This window comes from Protopterus annectens, chromosome 3.part1 (genome assembly GCF_019279795.1).
Source record: "Protopterus annectens isolate FY-2018-M chromosome 3.part1, PAN1.0, whole genome shotgun sequence".
Taxonomy (NCBI): Eukaryota; Metazoa; Chordata; order Ceratodontiformes; family Protopteridae; genus Protopterus; species Protopterus annectens.
Genome location: NC_056732.1, coordinates 1,208,834,071 through 1,208,849,083, shown reverse-complemented (window position 1 = coordinate 1,208,849,083; position 15,013 = coordinate 1,208,834,071).

The window sequence follows — 15,013 nt, the reverse complement described above, 5'->3', positions numbered from 1 at the left end:
ATATATATATATATATATATGTGTGTGTGTGTGTGTGTGTGTGTGTGTGTGTGTGTATGGGTCTAATTCTTATCAGAAGTGCACTTCACCAAATGCTATATAACCGACTACAGTTTAGTGGAAGTGTACTTAAACAAAAACACACTATTGCAAATTACAGTTCAATGAAAGACAAAAACACAAAAAGAAACACTATAATCACATTTTTGCAGGGGTGCAAACTGCCCTGCATCCCCCACCCCTGCTACTTATATATACTAACTCCAAAATCACACTACAGTGGAGAAAATGGTATACTTCCTTATCCTCACTGTACCACAATCTATAACAACTTCTCTCAGCATAGCTCACAGAAATAAAAAAGCACTGCACCTGTACTACCAGACAATCACAGAACTGCCAACCATTCTTCATTTAAGTGCAGTTCTCTAAACTGTAGTCAGTTATGTAGTATTCGTTGAAGTGTCCATTCAATAAGAAGTAGACCCAATACACACACACACACACACACACACACACACACACACACACACACACACACACACACACACACACACATATATATATATATATATATATATATATATATATATATGTATATATATATATATATAAAATAACACCTCAATAGGTCGATACACAAGAATATCAGTAGCAAGAAAGTTGACTGCAAAATGTCAACAGATGAATACCTCTCAACTTCCTAACACAAGAGAGCTGGACAAAGCATTAAATAATGGGAGAGGATACAGACCCAAAAATAGGGACAGATATTAAATATTGCTCTTACGAATTCGGAATGTTGTTAGAATAACAGGTTTTGTGTTAGCTTGCATTTTCTGAAGGATATGAAGTCTGCCACTCAAATGTATGTCATTATTCAGTGACTTCAGTTCTCTGTAATTTGCCAGAAAAACATGAATTTTAAGAGGAACAGACCAAAATTATGATTCAAAAATCTGGACATTCTGCAGAACTCTGGACAGTTGAGAGGCGTGGTTGTGTGAGATCAGCAATTCACTGGTGAGGGAATAATCCCTCTCTCTGGGAATCATGAGATTTCAGAGTTTTATATAGATATATATATATATATATATATATATATATATATATATATATATATATATATATATATAATTAGCAGGGATGTTGGAGGAGAGCAAGATGGCTTGCCCTATGTGAAAGACTATCCCTGGGATTCAATAAGCTGTTTTTTTCTGTGCAGGAATACTGCAGCAGCTCCTGCATGGAAAATGGCTGCCGAGCAATCTAGTAAACAAGGCTGAGAGTATGTACAATCCTGCTAGCACTATTCTTCCACAGACACTACTTAATTATGCTAATTATCTCATTTGCTGATGAAAACCACGCAGATGAGGTGAATTGGTGAATCAGTAAGAAGGGAGGAATCCGTGCAAGAACAGTGTGAGGTGCAGAAATGTATTTGGTTACTAACTGAGTACATTTCTGCAAAAGTCAAAATGGAGGCATGACAGCTCAAAGTAAAGCAAGTATTATAATCATTAGGCATGTCAATGGCCAAAAATATGGTCATTAGCATGGAAAAAAGTTGCAAAATTATAAACATCAAAGTTTTTTTTTTTTATGATTTCGGCTGTTTAAGCATAAGGCAGCAAATGGGATTGTGCCAAAAATACAAAAAATGTGAAAAGACAATTTTAAGTGAAATCTGCATTTTGCCATTATAGTCTATGGCATGCAGAATCAAAACAATAACAAGCAACACTGATTGCTAAGGAGGAAGGCTATGGTGTAGTGGTATAACCAGGGACTAAGTCAGTGGGGTATGCAAATGAGCAGAATTTACTGAATCACTAAATGGGAGACCATTCTTTGGCTGCACCTAACCATGTAGGAGCTATATGGCAGTGGTGTAAGCAGGAGATGCAGCTGACATGAAAAGGGGGTATGTCATGCTTGCTGTAAGCACATTGGAACTCCACGGCTCCCATTTGAGCTTAGCTAAGCACAGCTAGGCAAAGGGTGTATGCCTGAGGCTGTATTGACTTATTCCCTGAACTGAAGAGTGTGTTCACATCCAGGGAAGGGCCATTTCTGCTTCAAAGTGTTTACTTTTAGCTTAACCGGTTTGCATGGCATGCACCGGGTCTAAAACAAACAAACAAACAAACAAAAATCCCCAGAAATAGCACAGCTCTTTGCATTTGGGCAGCAGGTTTGTGTGGTGCACCTCAGGGCTTAAAAAGGGCAGAAATGGGAAGAGAAAAAAGGGAAATCGGAGAATAAAAGCAATCAAGTACAAATAAAATAGCAGACAATAAAAAAAATGGTGCTATAAGTGCTCACACCAAACCAAGAAAAATAAAAGATCACAGTGTTGCGAGTCCACAATCCTTATTTAATGTTAAAAAATAATAAAACAAACAGGTTAAGTGCTTTCATCAATTAGTATGACTTCTTCAGAACAAACTATCATTGTGAATTTTACATTTAAATACAAGTTGCTGGTCTGCCATTGGTTCTAAGCCAACCAATTCCATTTATGGAAAATGAACATCATGAAGTATACAAGCAGGAGTTGGGTTCAAAAAGACAGATAATTTCATCAGAAATGACCATATCCACATAACATAAACAGGAAAGAATACAAAAATACTGTCACAAAAGCATTTAGTTATAGCAAACATTATTGACACTACTAAACTTGATTTGCCTTTTCTTTGAGAATTGGCATTATAGTAATATGCTCATTGAGCCCAGGCGGATAATCAGCAGCTAATCTTAATTGCCACAATAACTCTTTCTTGTACAATGCATTTTGCCAATCACCACCCCTTGTTTCAACTGTTACAAATTCAAGTATACCAAACTTGAAACATAAATAACCATTACATACAATGCTATGCTTGTATAAAGCATTAGTATTTTTTTATTTTTGATATCATAGAGATGTTCATATATTCTGGTTTTAAACATTCTCTCTGTTTTACCTACATAGTAGGAGGGACAGGTGTTGCAGATGGCTATATAAACTAACTTGTTAGAACAACAACTACCACTTTTTAAGAAAACATGACTTTTGTTTTTATTATCAAGGGAAATAGAAGAATCTTGCAATATATATGAACAATAGGAACACATCCCACATGGTCTACTTCCACATCTTTTATCATGTTTAGTACTACAACTACTACCTGTCTCTAATAAAGACTTGAGATTAGACCCCACCTTCGTAGAGAAAATGGGTTTGTCACCCAAGGTATGAAAGACATCAGTATTAGTTTTAAAAACGTTCCAATTTCTTATCAAAATTCCTTTGATCTGGGAATATAAAGGATTATACTGCACCACACATGCTTGCTGAAAATTGGGCACAGACTGCAATGTTGTATCTGTAGGTTTTTGTTGAAAGTTATCCCCACCAGTGCCCAATAAAGGTACATAAATATTACCCCATTTATCTAGTACATCCTTAAGTATAGGCTCAATAAAGTCACTTGGGTACCCTCTTTCTAGAAACATGTCCCTCAGATTTCCAAATTCTGCTATAACATCATCTCTCACAGTTGTCATCCTAGCAATTCTTATGGCTTGGCCCTTTATAATACTTTTCTTCTGGTGAATAGGATGATGGCTAGTATAATGTACGTAATTGTTACAAAATGTGTTCTTACGGTAGATTTTGGAGATGAAACCATTCTGATCTTTAATAATCTTAGTATCTAAAAAATTAATTTCCTGTTCATCAAACTGATGTGTAAATTTCAAATAATCTGTAGTTAGATTTAAATACTGAACAAAATCTATTATTTTTTCTTTACTTCCTTTCCATAAAATAAAAATATTATTCAAAAATCTGCCGTAGTAAGTGACATTAGTGGAAAACAACTCATTTTGGAAAACATACTTATGTTCCCAGCCCAACAGGACTAGGTTCGCATATAGGGGGGCGCAAGCTGCGCCCATAGCCACACCCTTAAGCTGCTGAAAATATTCACCTTCAAAAAATATGTAATTGTTTTCCAATATAACACTCATTAGCTCACATATAAGCAAATTTTCATCAGTGGTCAAAGATGAATAATTGAAAAGCACCTCCTCAAATAGGCACAAGCCTTCTGTTTTCGGAATACAGGAAAAAAGTTCCTGTACATCTATAGTGAGAAAAGAGGTATCCACTGACCATAAGTCTTTACTAATCTGTTCTAAAAAATTCCATGAATCCTTTAGTAAATGGGGGAATTTATTCATAATATGCTTTAGTTTCTTATCCACATAAACTGCTATATTGTGGGTTTTGGAGCCCGCAGCTGCTACAATAGGTCTAAATGGTGGTTTCTTAAGACTTTTATGCACCTTAGGTATTCCAAAAATCACTGGAATTTTTGGATATTTATTAAGCAGAAAATCATAGTCATCCCTGGAAATTCTCTTATCCATTAAGTATTCATAAAGATAACTGTCTATTCTACTATATGAAATGTTTATCTCATTTTTGGAACACAAAGAGTAGTTGTCTGTTATAAATAAAATACTTTGCATGTCATTGATGTAATCTTCTGACCTATATAAAACAACTAAACCACCCTTGTCTGGAGTCATAATTCTTATACCCTTGTCATCCTTTAAATCATTTAATAAACTTTTCTCATTGTAAGTTAAATTATTAAATAGTCTTCTTTTCTCTCCCCAAACTTTGTATAAGTCGTCTTTTACTAACTTTTCATAAGCAGCAACCAAAGGGTGCAAAGGAGGGTTAAAGTTGTTACTTCTCTTAAGGGTATCTTTTGACACAGCACTGGGCAGCTTCCCTGAAAACAAAATGCTCAGATTCAATTTTCTTAAATATAACTGCAAATCAACCATTACTCCAGCTATGTCAGGTATTTTAGTTGGAACAAATTTAAAACCCTTGGAAAATAAGGAAAACAGATCTATTGTAATGGGAATATCAGAATAATTATATATATTAAAGCCATTAAAACTGAATTGGATATTATCTATACATTCTATTTCAGCTACAGGACATTTCACTTGACATATTCCTGATTTTACTGCATTGTCCTGTTGTAAGTTTTCTACATACCCTGTCTGCGATTTGCTATTCTCTTTGAGCGTCTGGGAAGCGGAAAATCCTGAAAATCAACATAATATTCAGGGTCTAGTTCCCCACTGCCCATTTCAAAATTGCAGTTAATATTGGGTGCTGCCCTGTTATTCCCATCACTTTTAATATTTCCATGTTCTCCTTCCTGAAAAACTAGATTTTCAGTAGGATATACTTTATGGGCTGGATACTGTTTAACATCCCTATCCAACTTTTTTGTTTTTTTCTTAAAGATATCATCACATTTTTGGTCTACCCTACTAATAACTTTGTAATACAATTTTTCATACTGCTCAAACAGCAAATCAGTAACAATTTTTTCATTTAGTGCATTTACTTCATCACATAACCTAGTTTCCATTGCCTCATAAAAGGAAACAGTATTATCTAATAGTTCCAAACCCCATTTGTTGAACATGTCAGTATATATCTTGACAATATCAGCATCGTAATATATTCCATAAGGAAATTTAAAAACTCTTAGCCCCTGTGGAACTATTTCTCTTTTGATGCATTCATTTAAATAACACACTTCCATTTGGCACATTTTTAGTTTAAACAATTTCCTCTCAAAGGTATAAACCATGTCTCTAAATGATTCAAAATTGTATTGTCCAGTTTTCCTGTTAACAGATACTCCATTACTCCTTGATGGACTTGCACCAGAAAAAACAAAATGTTTATGAAGTAGGTTACCAAAATGTTCATAATTTTTATAAGTTACAGCTTCATTACAGTTGCATGACCCACAGTTTCTGTTAGAATTCGAAAGTTCCTTTCTTCCAGTAACCTTACTACTGGTGCACAAGTTGTTACCATTTAAAAACTTGCTATTTGTATTAGTATGAACAGTACCTTTAGGCAAACTTTCCTTGCGACAGGTTTTCTTCATGTTAGGGAAGTCCACTGATGCAGGTTCAATGTCTCCTTCAAACTGCACCACACAATTACTTTGATGTCCATTATTACAGCGAACAGACTCCTGTACATCACTTAGTTCAATAAAACTGTTAGCGTTGCAAGGAGAATGCCTTCTCTCACCGCCATTATGAATTAGCGCTGCCGTGATGACGTCATCCATTTTCTTAAAGCGGCAAGAGGAGTTAGAACCATCAAAACAAGAAGCATTACCAGCAACAGCTCCATCGCCCTTTTTAGAGCCATCCAAAGCAGTATTACAGTCAAAATCTTTTTTACTAGGCTGTGTGAAAAGTTCTATAAGCCTAGTGAGCTCTCCCTTCAATTCAGCCACATCCTTCTTCAAGGATGTAATATCAGCCTGGCCTGATTCCACAATTGGAGAGAGACTAAACGATTCTGGGGACCCCATAGCAATCAGCACCAACAAGACCAGACAATATAAAAAATGGTGCTATAAGTGCTCACACCAAACCAAGAAAAATAAAAGAGCACAGCGTTGCGAGTCCACAATCCTTATTTAATGTTAAAAAATAATAAAACAAACAGGTTAAGTGCTTTCATCAATTAGTATGACTTCTTCAGAACAAACTAGCATTGTGAATTTTACATTTAAATACAAGTTGCTGGTCTGCCATTGGTTCTAAGCCAACCAATTCCATTTATGGAAAATGAACATCATGAAGTATACAAGCAGGAGTTGGGTTCAAAAAGACAGATAATTTCACCAGAAATGACCATATCCACATAACATAAACAGGAAAGAATACAAAAATACTGTCACAAAAGCACTTAGTTATAGCAAACATTATTGACACTACTAAACTTGATTTGCCTTTTCTTTGAGAATTGGCATTATAGTAATATGCTCATTGAGCCCAGGTGGATAATCAGCAGCTAATCTTAATTGCCACAATAACTCTTTCTTGTACAATGCATTTTGCCAATCACCACCCCTTGTTTCAACTGTTACAAATTCAAGTATACCAAACTTGAAACATAAATAACCATTACATACAATGCTATGCTTGTATAAAGCATTAGTATCTTTTTTATTTTTGATATCATAGAGATGTTCATATATTCTGGTTTTAAACATTCTCTCTGTTTTACCTACATAGTAGGAGGGACAGGTGTTGCAGATGGCTATATAAACTAACTTGTTAGAACAACAACTACCACTTTTTAAGAAAACATGACTTTTGTTTTTATTATCAAGGGAAATAGAAGAATTTTGCAATATATATGAACAATAGGAACACCTCCCACATGGTCTACTTCCACATCTTTTATCATGTTTAGTACTACAACTACTACCTGTCTCTAATAAAGACTTGGGATTAGACCCCACCTTCGTAGAGAAAATGGGTTTGTCACCCAAGGTATGAAAGACATCAGTATTAGTTTTAAAAATGTTCCAATTTCTTATCAAAATTCCTTTGATCTGGGAATATAAAGGATTATACTGCACCACACATGCTTGCTGAAAATTGGGCACAGACTGCAATGTTGTCTCGGTAGGTTTTTGTTGAAAGTTATTCCCATCAGTGCCCAATAAAGGTACATAAATATTACCCCATTTATCTAGTACATCCTTAAGTATAGGCTCAATAAAGTCACTTGGGTACCCTCTTTCTAGAAACATGTCCCTCAGATTTCCAAATTCTGCTATAACATCATCTCTCACAGTTGTCATCCTAGCAATTCTTATGGCTTGGCCCTTTATAATACTTTTCTTCTGGTGAATAGGATGATGGCTAGTGTAATGTAAGTAATTGTTACAAAATGTGTTCTTACGGTAGATTTTGGAGATGAAACCATTCTGATCTTTAATAATCTTATTATCTAAAAAATTAATTTCCTGTTCATCAAACTGATGTGTAAATTTCAAATAATCTGTAGTTAGATTTAAATACTGAACAAAATCTATTATTTTTTCTTTACTTCCTTTCCATAAAATAAAAATATCATCCAAAAATCTGCCGTAGTAAGTGACATTAGTGGAAAACAACTCATTTTGGAAAACATACTTATGTTCCCAGCCCAACAGGACTAGGTTCGCATATAGGGGGGGCGGAAGCTGCGCTCATAGCCACACCCTTAAGCTGCTGAAAATATTCACCTTCAAAAAATATGTAATTGTTTTCCAATATAACACTCATTAGCTCGCATATAAGCAAATTTTCATCAGTGGTCCAAGATGAATAATTGAAAAGCACCTCCTCAAATAGGCACAAGCCTTCTGTTTTCGGAATACAGGAAAAAAGTTCCTGTACATCTATAGTGAGAAAAGAGGTATCCACTGACCATAAGTCTTTACTAATCTGTTCTAAAAAGTTCCATGAATCCTTTAGTAAATGGGGGAATTTATTCATAATATGCTTTAGTTTCTTATCCACATAAACTGCTATATTGTGGGTTTTGGAGCCCGCAGCTGCTACAATAGGTCTAAATGGTGGTTTCTTAAGACTTTTATGCATCTTAGGAATTCCAAAAAATCACTGGAATTTTTGGATATTTATTAAGCAGAAAATCATAGTCATCCCTGGAAATTCTCTTATCCATTAAGTATTCATAAAGATAACTGTCTATTCTACTATATGAAATGTTTATCTCATTTTTGGAGCACAAAGAGTAGTTGTCTGTTATAAATAAAATACTTTGCAAAGAAAAGGCAACTCAAGTTTATTAGTGTCAATAATGTTTGCTATAACTAAGTGCTTTTGTGACAGTATTTTTGTATTCTTTCCTGTTTATGTTATGTGGATATGGTCATTTCTGATGAAATTATCTGTCTTTTTGAACCCAACTCCTGCTTGTATACTTCATGATGTTCATTTTCCATAAATGGAATTGGTTGGCTTAGAACCAATGGCAGACCAGCAACTTGTATTTAAATGTAAAATTCACAATGATAGTTTGTTCTGAAGAAGTCATACTAATTGATGAAAGCGCTTAACCTGTTTGTTTTATTATTTTTTAGCATTAAATAAGGATTGTGGACTCACAACACAAATAAAATAGCAGGCAGGTGGAATGTATCATAGCCAGCCAATCATACAGGCAGCATCTGTAACACAACAGCATAAACTGTGCAAACACCTTTCAGTCTGTTTTTTCTCACAAAATCTGCACCATTGGTATACACACTCGGGGGAATTTTAACCGACAAAATGTTAGGGGCTGCTGTCGATTTGATATATCAGTATGTGCTAGAGGTTAAGGGCGGTGAGGAGGATAATACTGGCAACTGCCCCAGACTGAGGATGAGTAGGAGAAGTGTGTTCTGACTCAGAGTAACCCAGCAGGGGCTACATGATCTGGAGACAGTAGAGCACTACAGGGTGGACGGGGACATACTTCAGCAACTCATAGAGCTGTGGTGGCCTTACCTCAGATCCAGAGCCAACAGAAGGGAACCCATCCTAGTGGATACCAAGGTATGTGCAGCCTTAAGAATACCAGCTACAAGTACTTTTCAAAGACCTACTGGGGACATCATGGAGGTCTCACAGGCATCTGCATCCAGGGTACTCCACCAGTTTCAGGATGCCATGCTACCACATGCCAGTGAGCACATTTACTTCCCCAGCACTGTGGAGGAGTGGACAAGCAATATGAGTCTCTTCCACCATGTAGCAGATTACCCAGAGGTACTGGGTGCCATAGACTGCACGGACATCCACATCAAAGCACCACCTGGTGAGCAGGATAGGGTCTACCTAAACTGCAAGGGCTTCCACTCCATCAACTGCCAGATTGTGTGCAATTCCCAGGGAATTATTACTAATCTGTGTGCTGGCAGCCCTGGAAGTTATCACAACTCTCACATCTGGCATTCCTCACAGCTGTATCAGGGATTTGCCAGGGGGGACATCCTGTATGGCTATTTGGTGGGGAATGCTGGCTATGAACTGGAGCCATGGATGATGACACCCATCAGAAATGTACACACACCCACTCAAGAATGCCATAATGAGGCGCACGCACAAACCAGGATCATTATAGAGCATGTGTTTGGGATGCTCAGGTCACAGTTCTGCTACCTTGACATATCTGGTGGAGACTTGCAGTACTCTCCAGCCGCATGTGCACACATGTTCATAGTATGTGCCATGCAACACAATATGATCCTGCGGAAACAGCTGCAGCAGGAACAGCACAGGGAAGGACCAGACAGCCCCCCACCATTGCCAAGGTTGCCACAGGCACAAAGGGACCCAGAGGAGGAACCCAGTGAGCCAGTCCCTGAAGGCAGATGGAGGTGTACCCAATATGCCTTGGCCTTGGCAAAGAGGCAATGCATAGCACACACACTGAAACTGTAGGCACCCAGTGACTGATACCTCTCTCTGACTCACACCACAGTAAAATGGATGACACACATAGCACACTACCTGTAACTTACTATGTATAGGCAGTGTACTGCTTGCATCTGACATATGCAGCCCTCAAGCACCATGCTCACAACTGCTGCAAACACAAGATAAGTCAGTCTTCTTAACAATAAATTAATGTATTAGTATGCTCTGGTAACATATCTATGGTATTGCTGCATGCATGCAAGGGAATGGGGTGGCCTACTGGGATGGCAGCATACAACTGACAGCTATGTGGGACATCAGGAATTATTTGTCCAATACTGGCCTCCCCATACTATGCAGTAATACCAAAGGTGACAAATACCACTGCAGTATATGTGGGGGGCCAACTAACTGGGGGGTCATAGGTAACAGGCATGGATGTCAGTGTGGGGAGTCAAATACTCACCCCTCAGCCTCTCCCAGCAATTCAGCTGTAGAAAACCATAAAGAAATGTCTGGCAAAGTCCCACAAATGGCAACAATGATGAAATACCTCCCTACAGACTTACACAGTGATAGCACAACATGTCTTGCAGTTGCAGTAAGGCTCTGAAAGGTAAGAAGTCTGAAACTCAAATGTATGCCATTACAGTCTGACTTGTGGTCTTTAGTGATATGCCTCTAGTCTCCAATACAGGGCACAATACTGTGCTAAATGGAACCAAAATGGAAAGCAAATATCAGCACAGTCTGTGCAAATGTGTACAATTGACAGGTGTGCCCCCACCTCCACCCATATTCCCGTAGAAATGCAGTAACATGTATGTTTGCATGGAAATAACAGCAGAACACACATCACCAGGGCTGTCCCAATACACATGATAACTTGTTGCATGTCTACAATATGCAGGAGTCAATGAGCTATGTATATGTGTGGTTAATACTGATAGGATTTGGCCAACACTTACTCCCAGCTGTTATGTTGTAGTGGCCTAGGTACAGTGCTGCCTTTCACAGGGCCATGTTCAGAGAACTGCAGTGCCATCTATTATGCATGTCAACTACACCTACGGTAAGAGATGTACACACTGTCCAGATGTCAATATCTGTTAATGCAGGAAAGCTGTACAGGTCATGGACAGAGGGCCACACATATGGACAGTACACAGCTTGGAGTAACCTACACAGGACCTACCATACCTCTTAACTGTACATGCTTATTGCAGAATGTCCAGAGGTTTGCATCATAATTGTGGTCTGTATAACATGAAATAGTGGTTGCCTGGCAATTCAGTGGCAAATCACGCAAGACTAAGGTCAGAAAATAATGACAGATTGTAGTGTCAGACTGCATACACTATAGAAACATGCATGCTAATGCAAAACCTGCTACTGAATCACCTTTCTAAGTTTGTATAGCCAATACTTAAAAATGGTCCCCACATTTAGGCCTCTTCCCCTAATCACTTATGGCTTTGTCCAAACGCCTGGTTCTCATAAGTTGAGAGGTATGGTCCCTAGTAGGACAGCAAGTACCTGAAGGTCAGTGTACTGCCAGTGCATAAAAGGCTGCCACTTTTCTGTGTCAGCACTGACAACATGCCACTGGCCAACAGCCATACCCCTGGAATGACACAGGTTGTCACAGAAGGAGCACAAGTATACCTTGTATATCTGTTCTGCTTGTCCTAACATTGCATTTGCCTGCCAACTATTAGCAAAACAAGAAAGGGTCATGTAAAAACAGCAATAGCAGACAGTTGGGAAGGATACATCAACCCCATAAGAGCAAACAAGCAATTGCCAAACTGGTGTCCCAATAGAACATTATTAACACCCTGTCCCCATGTGTGGGTTTTTGTCTGACTGTCATATTTGGACCTGTGCAGATGTTAGTCTGTGATGGCATGACAGCTAGGCCCATATGTAGCCTCATACTAACATATAGCAGCACAAAGTATCTAAGGGCCACAGCAAATGGAGAGGTGCAATGATGGACAACCTGCTAAATAGGTACACTCAGAAGTGGAAGTCCACAACCCTGTGTGTGATGTAACAGCATGTACCCTGCCCACATCAGAATTACAAATACATAGCAGCCACTGAGGCTAATGCTTGTGACTGGACTACAGAAGGACAAAGAGACACACATAAGGGGAAGAGGAACCACTGGCCAGAGAAATGGAGAATGTGCACACCACAACAGATTGTGCAGTAACACAGGTGCCATGCAGTGTAAGGAGTCAGTAAACATCACCTGCAAATACACAACACACACCCATGTTAGTGGTGGTCTGTAACAAAACAAAACCCAAACAATGGACACCTCAGAGGTAAAATCACATGAGGACTCCACAAATCTACACACCACAGACTATGTATACTCCACATACAAGGGTATTTCAAACACTGAGGCCTTACCCCAAACCACAAACATCTACCCTACAAAGATAGGCTAACAGTACTGTCCCTCTACCCCATTCCATACAGACTCTGCTGAGGTGACCCCTGTCTGGCATAGGAAGCAATCCAGGCCTTGCCTTGATGTGACTATAGCACATCTGGAACTCAAGGCCCACTCTATCAACCTGCATGTGCAGCATCAACCTGGGCTGTGATATCAGTACAGCTTGTTGGTGTGACAGATATGTGCACCCCACACTCTCCCATCTGTGGAATACACTCCCTGTCAACAGCAAACCAAGTGCCTCAATACCCCTAGTGATGTGCTCCCTGTATAATTGCATGAGAAACACAGAATACAGTCATGTGATCCCACCTGTGTCCATGCTGGACAGGGGGTCTGTGTGCTGACATGTCTAAACATGGGCTACACTCTCGTCTGTGTGGGTTATAAAGGCTTCAGGGCCAATACCCTACTAATGTGATAGCAAACACCAACCTATACACAACTGTCTGTCAGTAGTTCACCACATCACTCTGTACTGCTCTGCCACTAACATACCTGGACGTCACAGTGCTATGTGTAGTATACTACACATATAATGGACATGTCTGCACAGTAGAATGTATTCTGTACCCACACCCATACCTCCCAACCTCTGACAGCAAGACATCTGGACAAGGTCATAAATAAAAGTGGGACAAAGGCACATTGATAGGCATGTGCTGTAAATATTGCCCTTATATATTGCAAAAGTTGGTAGGATGAGGGGTTTTGCATTAGCAGAAATTGTCTGAAGGTTATGAAGTCTGAAACACTAATGTCTGTCATTATTTTGTAACATCACTCTTCAATTATATGCAACTAACTTGCCATAAAAACAGAAGTTTATGTAGACTGGGAAAACTTCTAGGCAAGCACCTGGACAATCTGCCAATAAATGTACAGTTGAGAGGTATGGCCACATCAGGATATGACTTTTCAGGTAAGAAGGATACCACACAAGCAGGAGATCCCAGCCAGTATATCATCAAATTGCTGGACTGTTTACACAGCTTCATCAGTCAACCAGCTATAGCTACACTTCTCAACTGGCCTTTCTGGGCAAGAATGTATATAGCTAGGCACATAATATTGGTCTGTGCATCATACATCTTGTATTCCTCTGGTAAAGCACTGTGATGACCTGAGGATGTCTGTCACTAGGTAATGACACACTACATTGCAATGTCAGACTCCAGATATGTCAGAAAATGTCTGCTAAAACAAACCCAGTATCACTAGGAAAGTCCTGTTTACTTCTAAGAGGTATGGCTGTAGCACACAAAACCCCGGACTGGAGTACACCTATCTCTGGAATGGAGTCCCACTCTCACTATAGAAGGTCACATTGGGCATGCTCCTACATTTAGAGAATCAAAGAATCACTGGCCATGTTGGAACCCACATTGGACTATATGACTGTATTTTGTATATATGTCTTTGCATACAGACAGCTATGGAAACCTTAACTGTCCCTACACACAACCATCAGACAGGATTACCGTCAGCTAGCTGTAGGTATCTGCATCTGTTGTGTGTGATACACAGACATATATATGGGCCACACATAAGAATATGTCAAGCAAACACATAGATATGGGGAAGTGAGAGACAGACTGTCATAGAGAGAGAGACACAGGGGGACACACACAGAGTGAGTCACACACACGAATACCCTGAATGGCATAGAATGGTGCCCTGCTGTGGACAGTGGCATACCGGTCATAACCAGTCACACATGCCAGCATGAAGGTGCGCTCCACTGTGTAATAGTACTGAGATGGGGGTTATAATATCACATCACGTGTGTGTGTGTGTGTGTGTGTGTGTGTGTGTGTGTGTGTGTGTGTGTGTGTGTGTGTGTGTGTGTGTGTGTGTGTGTGTGTGTGTGTGTGTGTGTGTGTGTGTGTGTGTGTGTGTGTCTGTACGTCTAGGTATTAAGAGGCTGTTCTCAATCAGTACACTTCTCACTGCCCTACTTCACAAGATCGACTAGTGCTATTCACCCTAAAAGTACCATTGGACACCTATCAGCCCTATAAGCTCTGTAGCATGTATGATAACTGTGTAATGCAATAGTACAGATAACTAGATAGTTATGGATTCTAATCTCAGTCCTGGCAAATGTAAGTGTGTGAGAATGAGTGAATGTTTGTTTGCAGGTGAAACAGTTTTAGGCCATTATCACACAGTACACTTCCTAGTGGCCCACTTTAGCAGTTCTGCTGATGTCATTCCCCTTAGAAGTACCTTTGC